We start from the raw sequence: 9,681 nt of genomic DNA, 5'->3' as shown, positions 1-9,681 counted from the left end.
CGACAAAATGACTCCAGCTGACGTCCTTGCCCAGGCTACCTACCCTACCTCAGTTTTTTTCATATGTCCAGAAAGTAATGTCTTTTTAAAAAAAAAATTTTATTGGGGTATTGTTGATTTACGATGTTGTGTTAGTTTCAGGTGTACAGCACAGTGAATCTGTCATACAAATACATATATTTACTCTTTTTTAGATTCTTTTCCCGTGTAGGCCATTACAGAGTATTGACTTAGAGTTCCCTGTGCTATACAGTAGGTTCTTATTAGTTATCTGTTTTATATATAGTAGTGTGTATGTATCAGTCCCAATCTTCCAGTTTATTCCTCTCCGCTCCTTACCCCCTGGTAACCATAAGTTTATTTTCTACATCTGTAACTGCTTCGGTTTTGTAGATAAGTTCATTTGTAGCCTTTTTTAGATTCCACATGTAAGCAATATCATATGATATTTGTCTTTCTCTGTCTGACTTACTTCACTCAGTATGAGAATCTCTAGGTCCATCCATGTTGCTGCAAATGTCATTATTTTGTTCTTTTTTATGGCTGAGTAATATTCCATTGTATATATGTACCACATCTTCTTTATCCATTCCTCTGTTGATGGACATTTAGGTTGCTTCCCTGTCCTGGCTATTGTGAATAGTGCTGCAATGAACATTGCGGTGTATGTATCTTTTATGGTTTTCTCCAGATATATGCCCAGGAGTGGGATTGCTGGATCATATGGTAGCTCTATTTTCAGTTTTTTAAGGAACCTCCATACTGTTCTCCATAGTGGCTGTACCAGTTTGCATTCCCACCAACAGTGTAGGAGGGTTCCCTTTTCTCCACACCCTCTCCAGCATTTATTGTTTGCAGATATTTTGATGATGGCCATTCTGACCAGTGTGAGGCGATACCTCATTGTAGTTTTGATTTGCATTTCTCTAATAATTAGTGATATTGTGCACATTTCCATGTGCTTTTTAACCATCCGTATGTCTTTTTTTGGAGAAATGTCTATTTAGATCTTCTGCCCAGTTTTTGATTGGGTTGTGTTTTTTTTGATATGCATGAGCTGTTTGTATATTTTGGAGATTAAGCCCTTGTCAGTTGCTTCATTTGCAAATATTTTCTCTCATTCTGAGTGTTTTCTTTTCGTTTCGTTTATGGTTTCCTACATAATGATCAAGGGATCAATCCAAGAAGAAGACATAACAATTGTAAATATACATGCACCCAACATAGGAGCACCTCAATATACAAGGCAAATGCTAACAGCCATAAAAGGGGAAAGTGACAGTAACACAATAATAGTGGGGGACTTTAACACCTAACTTACACCAATGGATAGGTCATCCAGACAGAAAATTAATAAGGAAATACAAGGTAACACATTAGACCAGATAGACTTAATTGATCTTTCTTTATAGGACATTCCATCCAAAAGCAGCAGAATATACTTTCTTCTCAAGTGCACATGGAACCTTCTCCAGGATAGATCACATCTTGGGTCACAAATCAAGCCTTGGTAAATTTAAGAAAACTGAAATCATATCAAGCATCTTTTCTGACCACAACACTATGAGATTAAAAATCAATTACAGGAAAAAAACTGTAAAAAAACACAAACACATGGAGGATAAACAATATGTTACTAAATAATCAGTGGATCACTGAAGAAATCAAAGAGGAAATCAAAAATACCTAGAGACAAATGGCAGCGAAAACACAACAATCCAAAACCTATGGGACTCAGCAAAAGCAGTTCTAAGAGGGAAGTTTATAACAATACAATCTTATCTCAGGAAACAAGAAAAATCTCAAATAAACAACTTAACCTTGCACCTAAAGCAACTAGAGAAAGAAGAACAAACAAAACCCAAAGTTTGACACTTTCCTTCCACCTACACCACAATCAGTATTCACTTTTAGAGTTTCTGAGATTGTTGCTGCCCGTACTATAAAACCATTGATTGCTGTTCTGAAAAGTGGTGAGATGCATGGACCCAGAATGGACCCATGTTCCTTGGGGCTGGTCAAAGGAGGCAGTTGTTTCTTAGCCCTCTAAAAGTTCACTCTTTGCCCAGATCTCACAATCACGCTGCTAATGCATTGTCTACACACCTTCCCCCAGTCTGTGCATGCTTAAGTACCAGGACTCCCCTCAGACCTGTTCCTGGTGTTATCACTCAACCTGGGTAATAATACCGTCTACTTCTACCAGCACTGTGTCCCCAACTCCTTCTGATCTCTCACCCCTGTACCCAATCATGAACTGCTATCCATTCTCTTTCAAAAGCTTATCTCATGCCAGCCCCTTCACTTCTTTTGCCATGCCCTAATTCAGACCTTCATCACCTCTGGAATCATCTGCAACTGACCTCCCTGTCACCATTCCCCCTTCTGTAATTTATTTACAATTATCTAGACTCTTCCTCAAATACTAAACTGCTATGTTACTTTTTAAAACCTTTGAAGGTTACCTCTATTACGATATATATATTTTATGGCTATTTAATAATATTCCATTGTATGGATATACTACATTTTGTTTATCCATTTACTAGTGAATGAACATTTCAGTTGTTTCTAGCTTTTGGTGATTATGAATAGTGCTATAAATATTTGTGTGCAAGTTTTTATTTGAATACCTGCTTTCATTTCTTTTGGATGTATACCTTGGAGTGGAATTGCTGGGTCATATAGTCACTCTGTGTTTAACTTTTTGAGGAACTACCACAGAGGCTGCAGCATTTTACATTCCCATCAGCAATGTATGATGGTTCTAATATCTCCACATCATTGTCAATACTTGTTATTTTCTGGGGTTTTTTTTTTTTTGTTAGTTATCCTAGTGCATGTGAAGTGGTATCTCATTGTGGTTTTGACTAGCATTTCCTTAATGGCTAATGATGTTGAGCATTTTTTCATGTGCTTATTGGCTTTTTGTATGTGTTTTTTGAAGAAACGTCTCTTCAAGGCCTTTGCCCATTTACCCATAGATTTGTCTTTTTTGTTAATTGTGGTTTTTTTTTAATTTATAGAGAGAATGTTTTGCTTATCTCTTTTAAATTTTATTTATTTATTTATTTATGGCTGTGTTGGGTCTTCGTTTCTGTGCGAGGGCTTTCTCCAGTTGTGGCAAGCGGGGGCCACTCTTCATCGCAGTGCGTGGGCCTCTCACTATCGCGGCCTCTCTTGTTGCGGAGCACAGGCTCCAGACGCGCAGGCTCAGTAATTGTGGCTCACGGGCCCAGCTGCTCCGCAGCATGTGAGATCCTCCGGGAGCAGGGCTTGAACCCGTGTCCCCTGCATTGGCAGGCGGATTCTTTTTTTTTTTTTTTTTTTGCGGTTTTGGTTTTTTGGGGGTTTTTTTTATTTTTTATTTTTTTATTAACACAAATGGTAGATAGTTTCACACTGATTTACATCTTTCTTTTTTCCCATTCTTAACCATGAAGTAGTTAATTTTATAACAAAATATACAGATATAAAGTGAGGGAGGTAGATAGCTAGACAAATACATAAATGTGGCAGGCGGATTCTTAACCACTGCGCCACCAGGGAAGCCCCTGTTAATTGTGTTTTAAGAGTTCTCTATATATTCTGGATATGAGACCCTTATCAGATATATGATTTGCAGATATTTTCTCCCATTCTGTAAGTTGTCTTTTCACTTTCATGTTAGTGCCCCTTGCTGCACAAAAGTTCTCAATTTTGATGAAGTCCAATTAATCTATTTTTTCTTTTGGTGCTTTTGTTTTTGGTGTCATAACTAAGACTCTATTGCCAAATCCAAGGCCAGACCTGCTTTTAAAATTTCCATTTCCCACCATGAACCTTAATCCTGTGGTTTACCCAAAATGAATCTCTAATGAGTCCCTGGACATGCAGTTTCCTTTACCTGGCAAACCTTTTCCTCAATTCAAATATCACCTCAGTGAATTCTCAATATCCACAGGAAGTGTTACTTATTCAAATACCTTCTTCCTTCAGGCACTGATTCTATCTCTGTACTCACCTGGTATGTAAATTTACCTGTGTCTTTTTCTCCTTTTAAGATTATGGTGCTTTGAGCACAGGGATGAATTTTGTTGTGCTCTGAAGTCTATGCCTTTAGTAAATGCTCAGTGTTTGTGGAGTGAATGGATGAATGAGCAATTATGAGAAATAACACATTCTCTTGTCATATAGCTTTAAAAGCCATTCCTTACATCCCATTCATTTTGTGGAAAGGGGAGACAGATTTCCCACTGCAAGAGTCAGATAGATATAAGAGTGATTGAATACATGGCATTGTCACTTGACACTGAACACCCAGAAAGGTTCTTCTTGGCTCACCTACTGCCTGTGGTCCTTTTTGGAGACCTTCCAATTCTCTAAGGCCACCTATGACTCTCTTTACATGAGAAGTCAGGCGAGGGGAATCTCACATGAGATCTAACCTGTGCTTCTCTTTATTTCTAAAGAGATACCCCACATCCTATTTTATTTAAAGCTAGGGACATGCTATCAATAAGAAAAAAAGTCAGTCATGGGATTCAGGAACTGTTTCACAGAAGTGTATAAAAAATGAGTGCTATCCAGCTGCCTGAAGTTTAATCTATTCTCTGATTCCACACATAGTTGTAATAAGACACAAGACTGCCTTTACCTTTGTTTCTTTTTGTCTTTCTCCTTTTGTTCCTCTTCAGTATCTTACACTTTCTCTTATTCTCCCCCTTTGTGCTAGTATTGGGGCAATCAAAGAGATTATGCTGTCAACAAAATACCATTCTGTGGACTTTTACGGTTTTTGTAGTTCGTGAGGGTGGGAACATTTCCTTTCAAAGGAGCAAGATCTACCCGTCTACACTGATAGACCTCTTCTTAGGTTGAGATGAGAAGTGGCCCAGACTTTATACTTGGGCAGCCATGACTTCACAGAGGAGCCATAACCCACGTGGTCATAAGCTCGTAGCCCATTGTGAAGTAGCATCCATGCCCACGTGAAGCCATGACAGTGTAACCCTTGCAGTGTCCCCCATTGTTCTACACAGTTCTGCTAATTCACAAAAGCCCTCACACTCCCAAAAAAAGACAGTCCGCTCTCTAGCCATGGTAACAATCAAACCCCAGAACAAGATGTTTTATCCATCACTGATTACTCTCTGAAAGGCAGCCAATCAGCAACAATCTCACACTTTGACAGTCAGCTGATGGAAAGCTGCTGATTTTGCACATGTTTGTAAGGCTGACCACTCCTGTCTCTTTTTTTTTTTTTTTTTTTTTTTAAAGATTTATTTATTGATTGATTGATTGATTGCTATGTTGGGTCTTCGTTTCTGTGCTAAGGCTTTCTGTAGTTGCGGCAAGCGGGGGCCACTCTTCATCGCAGTGCGCGGGCCTCTCACTATCGCGGCCTCTCTTGTTGCGGAGCACAGGCTCCAGACGCGCAGGCTCAGCAGTTGTGGCTCACGGGCCTAGCCGCTCCGCGGCATGTGGGATCTTCCCAGACCAGGGCGCGAACCCGTGTCCCCTGCATTAGCAGGCAGATTTTCAACCACTGCGCCACCAGGGAAGCCCCACTCCTGTCTCTTTGACAAATGTAACCTGAAAACAAACCCATCCCCTAAATCAGTAGTTTGTTTTGCTCAGGGAGACTCTGCCTGACCAGTAAAGCTCTCCCTTACTTAAGTAAGAAAGAAATTCAGTCTTTTGGTTTCAGAAATTGTGTGACGGTCTTATCCTTTGTCAGTTTTCCATTATGTCTTGAATGCCTGCCTATGACAGTATTAACAGAGTTCTATCATCTATGCTATGTATGATATATCATGCTAAAAACGACAGTTATTGAACATAAAGGTGTAGGCATGCTATGTACATGATGCTGAGTCTTGTAGTTATTGAGCACAAATCAAAGTATATTTTACACAGTCACAGGTTAAGAGAGGTATTATATTTCTCTAAGGGGATTAGATAAGCATTTCATGTATTCAATTTTTAAGCCCTCTCTGTTCTTATAGTTAAAATTTATTTATGTATTTTTGGCTGCGTTGGGTCTTCGTTGCTGTGTGCAGGCTTTCTCTAATTGTGGCGAGCAGGGGCTACTCTTCGTTGCGGTGCGCGGGCTTCTCATTGCGGTGGCTTCTCTTGCTGCCGAGCACGGGCTCTAGGTGCGCGGGCTTCAGTAGTTGTGGCACGTGGGCTTAGTAGTTGTGGCTTGCGGGCTCTAGAGCACAGGCTTAGTAGTTGTGGCACACGGGCTTAGTTGCTTAGATGTGGGATCTTCCCGGACCAGGGCTTGAACCTGTGTCCCCTGCATTGGCAGGTGGATTCTTAACCACTGCGCCACCAGGGAAGTCCCTAGTTTGATTTTTTTGACTTTAGGTTAGAAAAGTCAAGTTTTCAGATTTCAAATATGGCCTCTGGGCCTAACTCAGCCTGCAAATGGGCTCTTAAAAATACTTAAACCAACATTTAGAAGTCTGGAAATTTCACACTTAAGTCTAGATTTCAGTATTTTCTTAAAAAAAAACAAAGAGGTCAACTTGGTATTCCAGGGCCTCCACTGCTGCCTAGCTGCACTCAGCAGCGAGAGAGGAGCTGCGGCTGCCGCTGTTCCCGCAGTCCCAGGACTCCCTGGTGTTGCCCCCCAGGGAGGGGGAGTGTCAGCTTCCCTTTATCAACATTCTCTCCTTGTTGTTTTTCTTGTAATAGGGACCTACTACTCTGCACAGAACTCTCTGCCATTCAGTTGTTTGTATTAAGTGCATTATAGCTTCAGAGGGTGATCATTCCAGTTCATTTATAGGCTTTTAAATGTGACCCGTTTGACCAATAAAAACAAGCCAGGTGACAAACCCTTTCCCAGTCAGCTTGGGTTAGAGGCCCTTTTCCCTCACTGGTATAGCATCTTCATTTCAGATTCTTTCAAGGTTATAAATTTAAGTGTTCGTACCTCCCTATTTTGGAGGCTTTTGGCTTGTCTTCTCATTTCTTCCATTAATAGCATATTTTCTTCCTTAAAAACAACAACAACAATTTTATCCCCTGCATTTAGCTGCTGTGGTCGATTGTGAAAATGGCCACAGTTGTTCTACTTCTTCTGTCTATGATCTAGGGGAGTGCTCTCCCACACTGACTCCAGGCTGGCCTCTCTACTTCCTTTGGCCAGTGGGACATTCACAGCCATGATGTGAGAGAAGGTTTGGAGAGCATTTGTGTGTTGGAGTTCGCTCTCTTGCTGAGCTTCGGAACTGTGGGCACCATCACATGAATGAGCCCGGGTTAACCTGCTAGATGATGACAGACACATAGTTAAGTCATCCTCATCACCCCAGCTCGTATTCAGCCAACTGCCAGACAGGTGAGAGAGGGCATCCTAGGCCATCCAGCCCCAGCCAAGCTGGCCCAATGCAGAATTGTCTAGCTGTCCTGCTGAATTGTGAGAAATGATAAATTTTTCTTATTATAAATTTTTGTTTTAAGCTTCTAAGTTTAGGGATGGTTTATTATATAGCAATAACTAACTGGTACAACCTAAGTCAAAGAATGTTCTATTACCATAAAAACCTACATTTTTCAAAAATGTCAATATCCTGAAAGAAAAGTACTGTTACAGATTGGAGAAGAGTAAAGAGGCATGAAAATCAAATGTAACACGTCATAGTGGATTGGGTCTTGGACTGGGTGGGGAAAATGTTCTAAAAGACATTGATTGGAAAAATTGAAAAAAATTGGAATACGGGCAATAGAATAGATAATAGTATTGTGACAATATTAATTTTCTTAAAGTTGGTAATTATATTATGACTATGTAAGAAAATATCTTTGCTATTAGGAAATACACAGTGAAGTGTTATGAGGTAAATTGACATGATTTATGCAACCTACTCTCAGAGAAAAATAACAATAATGATATTCTCTCTCAAAGAATAAATAATAATAATAGTGTGTGTGTGAGAGAGGAGGGAGGGAGGGAGGGAGGGGGAGAGAGAGAGGGAGCGAGGGAGAGAGAGACAGAGGCAAGGGGGAGGGAGAGGAGGAGGAGGAAGGTGAGAGGGAGAGAGAATTATAAAGCAACTGTGGCAAAAGTTAAAAATTGATCAGTCTGGGTAAAGTTATATAGAGGTTCTTTATACTATTCTTGTATCTTTAAGTTTAAAAATATTTCAAAAATGTAAAAAGGAAAAACTCAACAATTGAGGAAATAAAATATTAACTGATGCAGCTTTCTTCAGAAACCCTCTAACAACACTATCTCAATACATATGTTTCAGGCAAAAGCCAAGATACGTATTTATGTAGACATCAGATCTAGGGGCTTATGATTGAAATGGGAAATGGAGGATGCTAGAATCATGTTCATTTTATGCCCAAGACATGTGGAGATCAACAGAAGCCCTTTAAGGGGTAGTGAAGAGGCTGGTGGAGAGGGAGCAGAACATCTGGATTTTTGTCTTGGTTCTGCCACAACTATCTTTAAGTTTTAAAGCAAGTTATTCAACTCTCTTGGCCTCAGTTTTCTTTCTAGATTACATGGGAAGGTGATCTCTCAAGGTTCTTAATGTTGCTAACATTTATAAAATACTTATAAAATGAAATCAAATGTGTTGATCAGTGACTTCTAGTGTTGTAATCTTAGTGACCCTTTGTTACTATGTGGTAACTACACATGCCATATATTTATGGCTGTAGGTGGGTGCCTCATTACATATGTAGAAGTATAGTGGGCATAGGCTTGGGTTATTACGTGGCTGCCCCTGTAGAAGCTAGGCTATCTGGGGGTGATATTAGCAGAGAATGATTTTTGCACAGTCATGACGTTGGAGGCCCTCACTGGTGATCAGGGTAAGTGATACAGATTGCAAGGCCTGGGATTAGTAAGGATCGACACCCTCCTCTCCCCCTCAGTGTACACACATACATATAACCCTAGCTCCCCAAAATGACACAGGAGCGAAGAATCACAATGACAGAAATGACAGGGTGGCATATGGAACAGAAAGACACGTTATAATCTGGAAGACATGTAGTGGATTGCCCATAGGGAAGACTTGTATTTTTAGCAGCATTAAAACTTAGCCCAAATAAGAATGCCAGTGTCACTGTGGAAAAGTGTCCTGGACCCTTTTGTTATTGTCAAGGATTTGGGATACATAACACAAAATGGCATTTTTTAGAAAAGTGCTGGATATCTCTGGCTCTTGGTACCCTGCAGCTTTATTATGCATCCTCACTACCTCTCCTCCCTCTTTATGGCTTACTTTCACATTCCTTTCCTCCTGCTCCTTTTTACTGCCCCTCACCCCTTCAAAGGCTGGTGCCACTCGTGAGCAATATTTAAGCACTTTGGGAGTCTCTCAGGGGAAGGATGCTATTTGAAAAAACAAAAACTTTGTATTGATGTAAGTACAGCTTAATGAATTTTCACACTGAATGCACTTTGTCACCAGCCCCCCACCCCCATTCCAGAAGAGAACATTACCTGCACCCCACGAGCCATTCTCACTCTCTTCCCGTTCAATAGTTTCCTCCAAGGGTAACCATCATTCTGACTTCTAACAGCATATTAATTTTGTCTGTTTGGAACTTTACATAAATGGGATCACACAGTAGGTACTCTCTCATATCTTCCACTCAGCATGTGTGAGATTCATCCATATTGGTACACGTAGTTGTAGTTCGTTCATTTTCATTGCTGTGTAGTATTGCATG

Source organism: Balaenoptera ricei, chromosome X (genome assembly GCF_028023285.1).
Source record: "Balaenoptera ricei isolate mBalRic1 chromosome X, mBalRic1.hap2, whole genome shotgun sequence".
Lineage (NCBI taxonomy): Eukaryota > Metazoa > Chordata > Mammalia > Artiodactyla > Balaenopteridae > Balaenoptera > Balaenoptera ricei.
Note: the sequence above shows the minus strand (reverse complement) of the source record.